This window comes from Felis catus, chromosome A1 (assembly GCF_018350175.1).
Source record: "Felis catus isolate Fca126 chromosome A1, F.catus_Fca126_mat1.0, whole genome shotgun sequence".
Taxonomy (NCBI): domain Eukaryota; kingdom Metazoa; phylum Chordata; class Mammalia; order Carnivora; family Felidae; genus Felis; species Felis catus.
In genome coordinates this window covers 41,186,794-41,202,344 of record NC_058368.1, presented here as the reverse complement: position 1 = coordinate 41,202,344, position 15,551 = coordinate 41,186,794, and the positions used below count along the sequence as shown (strand labels likewise).

The following is a 15,551-nucleotide window of genomic DNA, read 5'->3' as shown; positions in this document are numbered from 1 at the left end:
TGGATGTGAATGTAATGGGTGTCAACCTTTTTGTTCATTCTTACCAACAACAGTTATGTTGTAAATATGCCCACATAATAAATAGAATGGTGTTCTTTAGCACCATCTAGCTTACTTTTTGAGCAATTCACAAAATACAATTTATCTTTTACAACAATTGGTAAGAACACTTTTAGAGAGCATAGCTATGAAGGTCTATGAAGATAGGTCAAAATGACTACAAGAATCAAAAAAATCACTTTATGCACACTGTTGCCTTCTTACAGCATTAAGGGATTTGTCTTTTCATGCTGTCACTAGATCTTAAGAAATCATTTTCTTTCTGCTAATTGTCAGAAATGCTTCATTTGAATCAGTGGGAACATTTCACTTAACTGCTGGTCAGTTGTTGACAATCTTTAGAACTAATGTATTTTTTATCAATGGACATTGAGAGCACTTTATAAAAATAATCTGTTGACACTCATTTTATATCATGAAATCCAAGTTATTGACATTGTCCTGAGAAAAAGAGCAAGGTCATACACAGAATAGGGAAACAAAATGTAGTATGTTAGCCTATATTTAGCTGATAAACACAGTTAATTATGGAAAAATAGCATCTATTGTTTACCAAATACCTTCTAGAAGAAAATATTATGATCAATTTCTGATTGTGATAGACTAGATTATTTTGATGTTTCCTAGTAGCTTGTATTTCTGTCCTACCATTTAAATTTATCTATTCTTCATGAGGTTGCCACAATTTATTTTACAATAGCTACATGTTACTATTTAATTTATGCCTGTTTTCAGCCCAGCAAATCTATTTAGGAGAAAGCATAGAATGCTGATAAATGCAAGATATGCACTAGTGTAATGTCTTTTATAAAAACACTTGATGCACATTAGCTAGGAAAAACATTAAAGCAATTGGAATTTTGAAACTAAGGTTTTAAGAAGTTAATAATATGGATACTCAAGCAAATATCAAAATATTTTGATATACTAGATTTATGACCATACAATTTGGTTACCTTATGTTAGGTGAATGAAGTAAAATATGTTTAAAATAATCCATCAATATAGAAGTTGCAGAATTGTTAAAATAAGTACATTTTTTATAATTTTCTCATTGAAAAAACTTATTCCTGATACGGCTACTTTGAATTAAAGCTTAGAATTAAATATAACAGTGTCAGTTTGGCTATTAAAATTACATAGAATTTTAAGGTATTAGAATAATTAAACTCCAGTCTTACTCATTTACTTACCCAACAAATTTATACTGAATAAACATTATTTGCTACTCACTCTTCTAAAGGGGCAGAATTTGATTGTACTCAATGCAATTAAAGTCTCTGATCCTAAAAAGTTTCTATGCTAAAAGGGAATACAAACTGGTGTGTGTGTGTGTGTGTGTGTGTGTGTGTGTGTGCGCGCGCGTGTGACATATATGAGATAGTGTTAAGTGGTGTATAGGAAGTTAAAGTAAGTGATGGGATAATGACATTTTTTATTTTCTTAGATTGCATGGGCAAAGAAATGACATTTAAGAAGAAATTTGAAGGTTAAAGAATCCACCACAGAAAGAGAAGGAAGAATATTCCAGGAAATCAGAACATCTATTTCAAAAGACTCTTAAGTAGCTAAAAGTTTATCATATTTGAAAAACTACTACAGTGTGAATTTAACATAGGAGGTAAGATGAAGAGTGATGAGGCATATGGCTGGGGGCAGACCTCATAAGGCTTTCTACGCTAGAGGAAGGAGTTTCAATCTTCGCACCTTCCTTCCTTCCTTCCTTCCTTCCTTCCTTCCTTCCTTCCTTCCTTCCTTCCTTCTTTCCTCCCTTCCTTCCTACTTTCTTTCCTTTATCCCTTCCTTCATTCCTGCCTGCCATCCTGCCTTCCTCCCACCTTCCCTCCTTCCCTTCCTTCCTTCCTTCCTCCCACCTTCTTTCCTTTCTCCCTTCCTTCATTCCTCCCTGCCTTCCTGCCTTCCTCCCACCTTCCCTCCTTCCCTTCCTTCCTTCCTTCCTTCCTCCCACCTTCTTTCCTTTCTCCCTTCCTTCATTCCTCCCTGCCTTCCTGCCTTCCTCCCGCCTTCCCTCCTTCCCTTCCTTCCTTCCTTCCTCCCACCTTCTTTCCTTTCTCCCTTCCTTCATTCCTCCCTGCCTTCCTGCCTTCCTCCCACCTTCCCTCCTTCCCTTCCTTCCTTCCTTCCTCCCACCTTGTTTCCTTTCTCCCTTCCTTCATTCCTCCCTGCCTTCCTGCCTTCCTCCCACCTTCCCTCCTTCCCTTTCTTCCTTCCTTTTTTCCTTACTACAGTAATCACAGTGAAGTTGACAGTGGCTTTTACTAGGATCATGGAAAAACATATGTAAAGACATGGGCAGTGTCCATATATATTTGTAGGTAGCATAAATGGGAGTCTTTGATGAAATAAATTTCAGAGTTGGGGAAAGAGAAGTATCAAGGGGAATATAATTACTTTAGGCTTGACAAGTGGGTACTGTTTCTTTAACAGTTGAATGCTAACATTGCCTCAACAAAATCCGGAGATGGGTAAACATACAAATTAAGTGATGGCAGGATCAAGATTTTTGATTCAGCTTTTTCAGTTTTGAGATGTGTGTCTTGTTGAGGTACCAAGTAATTATGGATATGAATCTAGTGTTTGGGCTAGAAGTCAGGGTAGGAAATACAGCTTCTGGAACCACCTTCACATGCATGCATTTTTTTCTCCCAAGAAACAGACCTATTAGCTTACCTAAAATAGTTTCAATAGCTGTTTTTACAGGAGACGGGAGAGAAAAATCCTATTTTTTTTATTTTGTATTTTTTTCATTTAAAAAACGGCATATTGATCATAGGAAATTTTAAAGCAAAGTAAAGAAAAAAGCAACAGTGTCAACACGAATGAACGTAGAAATTAGTAATTTGTCATATTTATTTATAGCTTTTCTATGTAGAAAACAAATTATAAAGGTGAGAATGTTCACTGGGTAACATCGTTACAGCTAAAACATCACCAAACAACTTTAATTTAATTAGGAAGTTGTTTTTTTTCTGTAACTTGAACAGTGGTTCTATTCTAGAGTACATACTTACCTCGTTCATCACTTACCCAATCCTGCCCCCCATGCTCTTTTCTTTACAGGGTTTCAGACTCAACACCCCAGTACATGCTAGAAGCAGGAGTGAAATGTAGCTACTCTGGATAATGTTTAGCTAGATGCAGTGTTCAGGAAAAGCATCACACAGAGCAAAATATCCCAATCTGCTCCCCCTACCCAAACATTTAGCATTTTCGTTCCCTTTCCTTTTTGCAGGATGCAGCTACTCTTATGCACTTAATTTAATTTACAATATTTTGCTGATGGCCAGGCTTCCATATTTTCCCACATTATCCTTTTAGCATCTGCCTCTTTCATTCCTCGATCATTGCCTATAAGATTAAAAAGTCTTTATTCTGGAGCAAAGCCGTGTTTTTTACCCCATGCTTTGCCAACCTGGAAAGAGCTCCAGAGTCTTATCTCATATTTATACAGAATGCCAAATCCTGTTCCCTTAATTGTCTCAGCTGGGGAGCCAAGAGTGCATAAAACAGCTGGTGGCAAGTGTGTATATAGCAAATAGGTAGGGCAGACTCTCCTGCAAAATTCAATGTTGTACTAAGAATTTTTGCAGTTAGGGGTTCGTCCCTCTGGAGGAAACCAACACAATTGGTTCTGTTAAAACTCATTTACTATACACAACCACCTTCCAGATGGTAGCCTCTGACACCACAAAGTGCCCGAGGCAGAGTTGTGGTTGTAAAGATGTACGCATGAATGTGATAGAGGAAGGAATATTTTTTTAACAAGCAACTGAAAAAGGCATTTAGGAAACGGAGACTTTGTCACTCTGCTCTTCAGAGTCCGTGGTAATGCTGTCATGCTTTGCAGTTAGCATAAAAACTGAGATGCTATTTTGTTCATTTGTACATGTGTTAGAGATCTATTTTAGATCTTCATTGTTTTTCTATAAATGTTCAACATGCTTTTTAAGACAGAAATGTTACAAAATTTTGCATATTTTGTTCATAATGCAGACTTTGGAGGAGATTTCTCTTTCTAAGTCTATGAATTTAGGATACTCTGAAGTGGAATCACTTTGTCTATTGTCTTTGTTCTCATAGTTTAGCCTTCAAGATCAAAGGTCACATTTACTGTGCATCTCTCATGTTTTTGCTCATGCCTGTAAATTCCATCTATATATTTTCTATTGATTTCAAAATTAGATCCAGGCTTGGATGAGTCACAATGGACAAAAAAAGGATGGGTTGAAATGAATAAGTTAGTGTTTCATTCCATATTTGCAAAATCTATATTAATAACAATCACACTTAAGACATTTTTTTCTTGACTTGGTAATATCTTGTCAGTGTTATTTGGAAATGAAGCTGAGTCCCAAAGTAAGTTGCAGATTGATAATTTATATATAAAACATGATATAATCATTTTATTGTTTTAAGTTTCTCCCTCATCCAGAAGAGAATAGATTAAAACCAACAGAATGTAAATTTTTAAGGAATTCAAAATAACTATATGGGGAAAACTAAATTGTTAAAAATGATCTTCTGGTGTATAATAGAATTTTTTATGATAGCTTGATTTTATGTTCCTGGAATATCAGTGTTGCGATTTGGACAGCAAGATTTGGGGCAAGATGTAAAAGTCATTTCATCACGTGACTTGACAATTAGTTTTATGCATAATTATGTCATTTACTCACCCATTAGATGTATTGATGGTCTACTATGTGCCAGATACTGTTGAAATTGCAAGGGTACACTGTTAAGCCAACAAGCATAAAGGTGAAAAATTTTAAAAATATGGCCCATTTGGCACAAAATTAAAAGTTGAATGAAATAGCTAAAAACTTAGAAAATCAAAAGCCACCTATCTAACCTCACTTTCACATAATATAGATAATAGGAAAACAAGAGAACTGATTCTATAATTTGCTAAGAAATTGGCATTCAGGAAAGAGGAAAAAACTTATCAGTGTAGAATAATATAAACAGAAAAAATGATTACAGCCAAGTTCCTCCAATTCTTGATGACAGATTCATTTGATTTTGAATTGCATGGAAACTATACATCCATCAATTTGCTCTTATTCAGAGATATTTCTGAGGGGGATTTTGCTAGACTGTTGTTTGGGAAATCAGCTTTCTGTGTTGCATATGCCAGAATGGCATTCCTGGAATTTGTTTTTAAGTAAATGCCTTTGAGATTATAAAGAACTACACAATATACACCATCAAAAAGTTATTTTCAAATCAAATAATAAAATGTTTTTTCATGTATATTTTATATCCCCACTTAATAATAAAATAATTTATATTTTCACCAGATGTCTTTATTATATCAGTCCAGATTTTTCTATTTCTCATGTGAGATCAGCACATTTCATATACTACACATTGGGGAAATAATGGAGAAAAGTGAAAAATAAATTTATAAGCTTGTGATAGTTCTAACTAAAAGGACCCTAGTAGATTGCTTCTTCCATGTACTTCTCAGAGGGAACAGGTATATTTGGCGACTACGTATTTATTCCTAGCCTAACAAATATATTCAGTCATAGATACTGAAATATCCCATGAAATTTGGCACAGGTAAAAAACAAAATTGCCAGAGTATGTGTATATAAATATAAATAGTAACACTCATTTATGAGAAATTATAGATACCCTGTTAAAAGTGAATCTATATATATAAATTTAAAAGATTCACACATACATACAAATTACTATAATAAGAACACACTAATAGTTAATTCTTTTAATTAAACATTGAACTTGGAAGGAATGACACTGAAATAAATTTAAAATTAAAAGGGATAAAATATGAGGGGAGATTACTTTTCAACAAAAAGAGCTATGCTTTGACTAAAGGCAAAAACAAATCTAGACTTTAAAATACTCTTTCGGGGCACCTGGATGGCTCAGTAGGTTAAGAATCCAACTTCAACTGAGGTCATGATCTCTAGATTCGTGAGTTCAAGCCCTGCAACAAGCCCTTGCTGTCAGCACAGAGCCCACTTCGGATACTTTGTCTCCTTCTCTCTGCCCCTCACTCTCTCATAAATAAATACATAAATACATAAATAAATAAACATTTTACATAAAATAACATACTCTTTCAGCATGTATCAGTATCTTTTTGTCTCATTTCTCTTTATAAATACACTTAAGTATGTATACAATAATTAAGCAATTAGTAGATTGAGATTAAGACAACCCAAGTACAGATAATATCTATAACTTTAAAAATCTGATATTGGATAGGTTTTATTTTATTTTATGTTGTTTCAAGTTTTTACTTAAATTCTAGTTAACATATAGTGTAATATTGATTTCAGGAGAGATGGGCTTTATTTTTAAATAATGTTTGCTGATCCTACAAATTAGTACATTTACTTCTATTTTGCTTTTATTTCTTTTAAAGATTCTCATTAAGAATCTTTGATAAAATGACACATGCAATAAGTTCTGGTATATTAATATAATGTCAGGTGGAAAGAAAAAATGAAAGTACAAATACTTTGATTAATTCTTTGTGGATCTTTAGCAAGGTAGTAACAGTGGTTTCCATGTTTCAAATATTGACAAGTCAAAAACAGTTCCTCCATACAATTTGTGATAAACCATCAGTTTAAATTCCACAGCATTATAATAAATATGAAAATAATTGGCCTATGCAAATAAACTACATATTTTCTAGTACTAATTAGTGTGTTATAAGATAGAATTCACAGATGCATTTTCCACACTTTGAATTTTTAAAGAAGGATGCTGTCAATTGTATGATTTTTTAAAAATCCATTTGGTATGTACTGAGGTCCTACAGATTGTCAGCTTTCTAATTAACTGCTGCCAAGACAAAATAATCCCTAAAGACCCTAACTTTGTCAATTTAGAGATCACAATAATCATTTTTATCATTTTAGAAAGAACCCCAAAGCCAGCAAGACTAGCATGTTGGACAAACAGAGCAATAAAGTTTACAAAGTGTAGGGAAACCACAGCAACCTTAGCAGTGTGAGGAACTGTTGAATGGAGGAAGAGCCCTTACCACTACAAGGTCAGAAAGGGTAAGGACGTGTGGTTGATGAAATCAAGACAGCGAAAGCTGGGAAGGTCATCAGGCAGTATTATGGCCTTCAATGGAGGGGCTCTGCTTGTATAAGGTGAACCCACAGATGGGAAAATGGAGACAGTAGTAACAGAGCAAATTCCTCCTCCTCCCACGCTCTGATCTGCTTGCCTTCGGGTGTTACCCATTGGCTTAAACCAATTGGAAGCAAGGAAGCACTGGAGCCAAATGAACTACACTAAACAGCCAACATCTTGGGGCACTGAGCAAGATATACCAGGATGGAGAGTGAATCCGTATTGGCAAGTGAAAGATATCCCACATCCTCCATTCTTTTTACCCTCAGATCTCCTCCTTCCCTTCACCCCTTTCAGGTGGAATGCTGTGTTCCCAGTACAGTTTCTCTTCCTGTATTGCATAATCAGAAGTGATATTAATTTGATCATGCTCCTTCCAAAAACCTAAAATGTTAGCTTTCCAGGGTTCTTCATACTAGGTAGCAGGAGGCGGTTGATAAATGAAATAATTTATTAGCATATAGCACCTTGCCATAGATGTCTGTTTTATAGCCATAAGGCTCATATTGTGATCATATTCACCATCTCCCTCCTCTATGTTTCCTTTAACTTCAGCTGGACAGTCTTTTACCTACCAAATCACATCATTTGAGTTCTTGGGGACCTTATCTTTACTGAGTTGCAGCTTATTAGGACTATTGGAAAGAAGAATTAAAATGCAACTCAGTGAGTAATATTGGTTAGAAAAAAAATCTTCATTGTCCCTATTGTGAAGCAGTCAGTCGATTTTTTTCCAAGTACAGTTGATACACAACCTTCTCCTATGCTGTAGGTTCAGTGGATGAAGACCCCCAATTGTCCAATGATGGTCTTAACTTCTATTTTGTCAGAAATGTGACTTACTTCTCTCAGAGAAGCATTCATCCTTCAGGCACTAGAACCTCCCAATCCATCAAGATTGTAGGGACAAAAAAACATTTCCTTTAGTCAGTTGACAATTTTAAAGTGCAATGAGACACTGCTGGTGGGAATGCAAACAGGTGCAGCCACTCTGGAAAACAGCATGGACGTTCCTCAAAAAGTTAAAAATGTAACTACTCTATAATCCAATAATAGTATTACTAGGTATTTACCCAAAGGATACAAAAACATTGACTCAAAGGGATACATGCACCCTGATGTTTATGGCAGCATTATAAACAATAGCCAAATTATGGAAAGGGTTCAAATGTCCAACAACTGATGAATGGATAAAGAAACTGTGGTATATATAGACAATGGATTTTTACTCAGCCACTAAAAAGAATGAAATCTTGCCATTAGCAATGACATGGATAAAGCTAGAGAGTATTATGCTAAACTAAATAAGTCAGAGAAAGACAAATAAAATATTATTTCACACATATGTGGAATTTAAGAAACAAAACAAATGAACACAGTGGGGCAAAAAGAGAGAAAAACCAAGAAATAGACTCTTAACTATAGAGAAGAAACTGATGATTACCAAAATGGAGGTGAGCAGGTGGATGGGTTAAATAGGTGACGGGGGGAGTGCACTTGTGATGAGCACCGGGTGTTGTATGTAAGTGTTGAATCACTAAACGCTACATCTGAAACTAATACTACACTGTATGTTAAGTGTTAACTAACCAGAATTTAAATATAAACTTGAAAAAAACTAAAATAAATAAATAAATAAAAATATATTCTATCATGTGGGACAGCAACTTCATTGCATAGTTTTCTTAAATTAATTTTGTCTGGCCATTTCACCAATGCCAGCTGCCTCTGAATGATGAAGAATAGTAAGGTCAGTGAAATTTTGTTAGATTGAGCCTATATCCTTTTGCAAGATAGTCATGCTTGGGTAAAGTCACGTCTATAAAATGTAGAACTGATTAAAACATTTTTGTTTTGAAAGTATTCAGTTAACTTCCCATTTCCTCTAAAACTCAAAAACTTTAATACACAATTAAGTTTAAAATCAAGATTTAATTTTTCATTCTGTTTTTATTGTCTACTGACAATTTCTGGATTCTCAAATTAAAACTAGACCACTTGCTATTTACTTTTTTTTACTCTTTCACACTTTGTGTACAGTTCTGCATTTCTGAAAATATCCTAATTCATCATTTCTAATTATCCAACATTTATTATTAAAATTCAGCTCAAAAACTAGCCCTTCTAAATTTTCCAAGACCTGTAGATATATATACATACACAAACACAGCCTTCTGTGCCTTGTTTCTGTCTGTTGAAATATCTGAGAGCAGTCAATATACTTAGACTACAACTCTATGTGACTCTGTGGATCATTTCTGATTTTAAGCTCCTTGAAGCCAGAGATCACATTACATAATTTGTGAACCATGGTACCAAGCTTAATAGTTTTTCATCAGTTCTTTATTGAATTTGAACTAATGCACATTTTTGTATTAAGAAGAGTATGATAAAATCATAATGATAATAAATCAATCATACTTTATTATTGAATATTGCAATTTGTTTTTCATCTTATTTTTCAGGAATCAATGTCATACATAGAGTGCTTAACTTGTTCTATTTGCATTCCTGATGTTTTACAAAGCATATTTGATGCTTCTCTGCTATCACATTTTAGTGAAGTGGATGCTCTAAGTAAAGAGGCAAAACATCTTCAAAACCTCCTGTTGCCTTAGTCAACACTGAAAATACTTACAAACAGGTTAGTGGGCACTTAGACCTTATTTGTTATCAATTATGATTAAATTAGTAAACATTTATTAAAATGGTGCATAAACATATACTTTAACAGGATAAAAGCATTTTACTGTAAACATGTAGGGTTGTTGCTATGTTCAGTGACTAAAGCATGTGTAAGTGTTTAGTTCTACAACAAATCGTGTTAATTATAAAAGCATGGCAAGTGTTAAAAAGTATTTTAAAATTTGAGATAACTGTACAGAAATATTCATTTGTGTATATTTTTTCTCATTCTCTTATATTGCAAAATGTTCACCCAAAAGTTATGTGAATATGAAAGCTAAAAATTTAAGTCCCAAATACCTTTTGAAAAATTACCAATTATTTCCACTAGATAATAACAATTTGTTGAGAAAAAATGTGAAATCGTTCTGGGTATTAAAGTTTTTATTAGTAATACATGAGACCATGATGTTCACAAATATAAGGTAAAACTAAAGCTTGTGATTTAAGATAACATTACTCTTTTATTGCAATTTTTATTGTATTTTGAACTTTAAGGATGTAATTTGCAATCATATTTTGGCATCAAGTGTGGAGTTGCTGTTGAGTGTACTAAATTTTTGCTGGTGAATCAATTTTTGGAAACTTAAGCATATTAGTGTAAATGTGCTGAAATTAGGACATTTGGCAATTTATATATATGTATGTATAGATATATATTCATTATAGAACTTGCTCATTAGTTTGTCAATTTTTCACTCATTCAACAATTGATAACATTATATTATAAGATTATTAATACATATTGATATAAAACAGCATTGGAAGATTTTGGAAAAACAATGATAAAAATAAATACAAACATCCTGTCATGATGCTTAAAGTTACTCAAGAATCTAAAATGACTACAGGTAGATTATAGCTACCTACATGTACGGATGAATAGATACACGGATAAATAGATAGATATGTAGTTAAATAGATAATCAATGTAAATAAACACTGAAGATGAATTTAGGTGAGTATAACAGGAATACCTACTTGGGAATTGATAGTCAAATTAGGTCTATTTGAAAATGAAACACTTATAGGAAGTAAGTCAAATGATGAACAGGGGAAAGGCAGTTTATGGAAAGGGAAGAACATTTGCTTTGGTTCAATGAATATTTCATTGTGTTCAAGAAATTTAAAAAAAATCCACAGTGAGTAGAACATGAAGGGGAAAGCAACAACGAGAGAGATAAGGTTGGTAAATTAGACAAAAAGAAAATGGCACAGAAGTAGGGAGCAAACATTAGGCTTTGTGAATTAATTACTATGGGAAATGACTGAATGGTTTGAATCATAGAAAGGTTGGAGTATTATACTCATTGAAAAATCTCTCAACTTTATGGAGAATGAATTGGAGGTGGTCTTTGGATCTAAGAGTAGAATGAGAGAAACATATTAAAGTTTCAACGTAATGCAGGATGATGCTGGCTGCACAGAATGATGGCAGGCACCCTGGAGAACAGTGAAGGTATGGATACATATTTGAGATGTTAGATATCCACAGATTGGTGATATTTGAAAGACCAAAGTAGGAAGGAAAAGGACATATAACATTACATCAAAGATAATCCCTAGCTTTTAGGAAGAACCAACCTGTTTGTTAAAATAAAACTTACTGAAATGGAGAACACAGACTAAATTGTTTCACTAAATCGGTGGAGGGTCAGGTGCACAGTAGGGATGGGAAAGCGGTAGGGTGAGATGTGAATCAGGCATTCAGTTCTGAGCACATTAACTTTAAAGTGGCTAAGAAATGAGCCAATTAGTACAACTGGAATTATTAAGAATGTAATTGAATGTATGGGTCTGGAATTCCAAAGATGAAAAATATAATTTATGAGCTGATACTAGATGATTTTAAAAATTTAAAAATTCATTTAAATTAAAAAATTAAATTAATTAATTCAACTAGAAAAGGAGGGGACATGAGAAAACAAGAGTGTAAGGCAAAGTCTTGAGGAGTGACACATCAGGTTGAATAGTAATAGCTATGAAAGAAAACGGAGAAAAAAATGTAATCTGATGGAGATTAAGGAAAAAGAATATTTCAAAAGAAATGTTCTTTCAGTTGTGTTGAATGTTGCTAAGATGTCAAACTAATTGGCTAAATATACAAAGAAATAATTTCAATATTAAGATAACTGCTTACTTTGTTTATATTCTAAACAAAGACTTACACAATTTGCCTGCGTGTATCATGCCTAGAATTAAAACTAAGGGGAATTTGAAATATTAATGAGTAACATTGCATCAATAGATTTTTAGATAAAACCCTCAAGAAGAATAAAATCTCATATGTGTTTTCTTATGAAATGAAATTGATCTATAGCATTAATTAAATTTAGTAATTGTTTATATTTAATCAGTCTTTACAGAGTGTTACAACATTGTACGAACTTGTAAAAAGAAAATAATATGTAGGGTTGTTATTAATTGTATTAAGTATGGTATAAAAACTGTTAGTTTTTGATCATATGTAGAAATAGCAAGTATGTTAATACTTGTACTGAATGGTTTATATCAGGTAAACTCCTGAAATTCTTAAAAGTATAAGAATTAGAGTTATATTTATTAAGAACAAAATCTTGAATGACATTCAGAACGAAGATAAATATTCTTTTCTTCATTACCATTGCATATTTTGCTTCAAATGCATTGATGTTTAATAGCAATTACTTGAATCAAAGCAAAATTAATCCTTGTTTCATTTGTAGTTAAAAAACACCTAGGCAGTTTTCACAGAATTCATAGATAGACGTACATGGGATTCTGTCTCCTACCTACTCCATTATTGCAGGATTCCCTAGAAAAGCTCCAGTCTTACAAAAGCAGCTGCTTGTATTTAGTGATAATCCTCTGTACTATTAGTTTTGTCTTTTGGGATAGGAAATTGATTACCTGACCTTAACATAGTGAAGACTTTGCATGTGTCTTGCTTTCTGCCTCAGACAGTAAATTAGTTGTATAAACAGTAAAAAATAATTACGAATACAATGATGCTTTAGTTGGTTAGAAAAATTTAGAGAAAATGAAAAATAGGCTCTTATTTTTATTTTCCATAGTGTTGTTTTATTTACTCTTATTTATTATTTTGTTTATTTTTATTTTCCATAAAAAGTTACAAATTAAGATGCTACTGTCTTAAATAGTGCATTTTATGGTGAGCTCTTTATGCTTTTAGTAAACATATCCATAAACGCTTTAGCAGAGAGAGCTGATAGGTAAATGAGTGACACTGAATAGAATTACATATCAGGACGCCCATATTTCTATCCAAAGGGAGACTGCTTTTAACTTGGACACTCACAGAGTATGACAATATCTGTTCATTAACTGAATAAAACAGATCAATTACAAACAACAAAAAATTGAACATTTTCTCTCAAACATACTTGGTTAATTAGTACTGAGGAATTCAAAATTAGTGTGAATACCACTCTGAATAACAAATATTTATGTGTATGTAATTTTTATTTAATTAGCTGCAAAACCAAATTTACAGTGTCCTCAAATATAGTAAATATTCAGCCATTACCGACAATTTTTTTTTACCAACAAATTCTTTTATCTCTTGTCCATATGACAATCTCTCAGTGTCTCATGAAGTCTTATGCCACTATACAAAATAGACTCCATTGAGAAAAACTCCACTGAGAAAAAAAATATGTATTTCCTTCTGCTAAGTACCTAGTGTTCTACCAACCTTGATGACAACTTTTAAGTTTTTTTATGGATCCCAACAGAAATGCAAGTGGGAAGATAAAAACTTCCTGGAGATAGTACTATGATTGGAAATTCTCCGTGTATGTGGGAAATAGATACTGTGTCTAATATATTAAGTATATTAAATATATAATACATTAAATACATTAAATACATAAATATATACACAAATATATAATACATATAAATACATTAAATACATATATACACACACACACACATTATATATATTTAACACACACACACACACAAACACATATATACAGACCGGTACAGTATTAGCTTGTTTCAAAATTTTCCTTAGAAAATATGATTTCTTTTCCCTCCAAGTTTACCTTTCCTTAAAAATGTAACCTTCCAAACATCCTAGATTTCTTTTTAAGTCTTCACCTTCTACCTGGTGTGGGCCAGAGGCTCCACGTTCTCCTCCATCACTTATGAAAAGCAGATGTACTACTTTTAACAATACAAATCATGTCTCCAGTGGTCCATAAATCCTCTGGGTTCAGTAATGTCTTATTTTAGATATATGTAGGTTGCTCTTACTTTCTAATTTGTTTAGATATGCACTTTAAAGGATATGTGCCTTATGCCAGCATTATTAGGTTTTTATGGTAGGAGGGTTTCTAAACACGTAGTTTATTATATTTTTGAAGTCAAGGTAAAATCGCATCATGATATCTTATTATTAGATGTGGAAATTTTCCACATCAGTTTTGAATTTAATAATTATCTTGTTTCTCTTGAACTTGTATTTCCTTCAGTCATTTTAAGATACATTTTTTCTCTAAGTGTTGTGAATAAATAGCATTGGAGCTTTTACTGGAATGTTTTAAAAGCCAAGATTATTTGGATGTATCAATCTGTTCATAACTTTGAATACTATCATCCATCAACATAGAGAACGTCTCCCTTTAAGTCAGCTTCTTTTTTATTTTTTTTATTTTAATATGAAATTTATTGTCAAATTGGTTTCCATACAACACCCAGTGCTCATCCCAACAGGTTCCCTCCTCATTTGTATTTGAATTTTTCCAAGGAGCTTTGTTATTGTTGGTGGAAAATTTATTCCATTGTATTTTTTTAGTTTGTTTTTTATTAACCCGCACGCAATTCCTTGCCTTCCAGTTTGTTGAAGCACTAGGTCAGACAACATTTGCCACAATAACATCTGTCAAAGTGGCTAGCCATAAAAACCCCAGCACCAGATTCATCTGAAGGGCACTCCCAATGAAGGCAACTGATTTTACCATTCTCATCCACCTTATAGTAGGACAGCCAGATTAACCTTCTTTTTCTTATGCTTATTCTTCCTGGGAATGGTGTAAGACTTCTTCCTTTTCTTAGCACCACCACGAAGTTTCAACACAAGATAGAGTGGACTCCTTTCGAATGTTGTAGTTAGAAAAAGTACGTCCAACTTCCAGTTGCTTGCCAGCAAAACCAGGCTCTGCTGATCAGGAGAAATTCCCTCCTTACCCCGGATTTTGGTCTTTACCTTTTCTATTGCATCCGAGGGCTCAACCTCTAGAGAGATGGTCTTCCCCATAAGGGTTTTCACGAAAATCTACATCTTGGCGGAGGTTCCACCGCAGATGGCAGATCGTAAAGGAATTCTATGGTGTTTTCATCAGTTAGTTTAATTTTATAAATTCAATAATTATTTATATATGCTTATTCTCTATCCACAAAAATATTTTAAAATACTTTTTGATATATTATTTAGGCAGTTACATTTTCTGCAAATGATATATTTTTTTTCTTGCCAATACTCATGATCCTAATTTCCCGTTTCTTGTCTTATGGAATTAACTGACTTCCAGTGTAATGTGAAATGATTGGTATATAGCAGTTTTTGTTCCCACTGAGCTGAATGGAAATATTTCTAAAGTATGATCACTGGGGATGACTTTAGGTCTACATTTTTTAAGATCTCCTTTAATACTACT

The 15,551-nt window shown here is 33.2% G+C and overlaps 1 pseudogene; it reads right to left on the bottom strand.

The window, feature by feature from the left end:
* Positions 1-14,562: 14,562 nt before the first annotated feature.
* Positions 14,563-15,175, bottom strand: LOC101101281 (annotated as a pseudogene).
* Between the last annotated feature and the right edge of the window lie 376 nt (positions 15,176-15,551).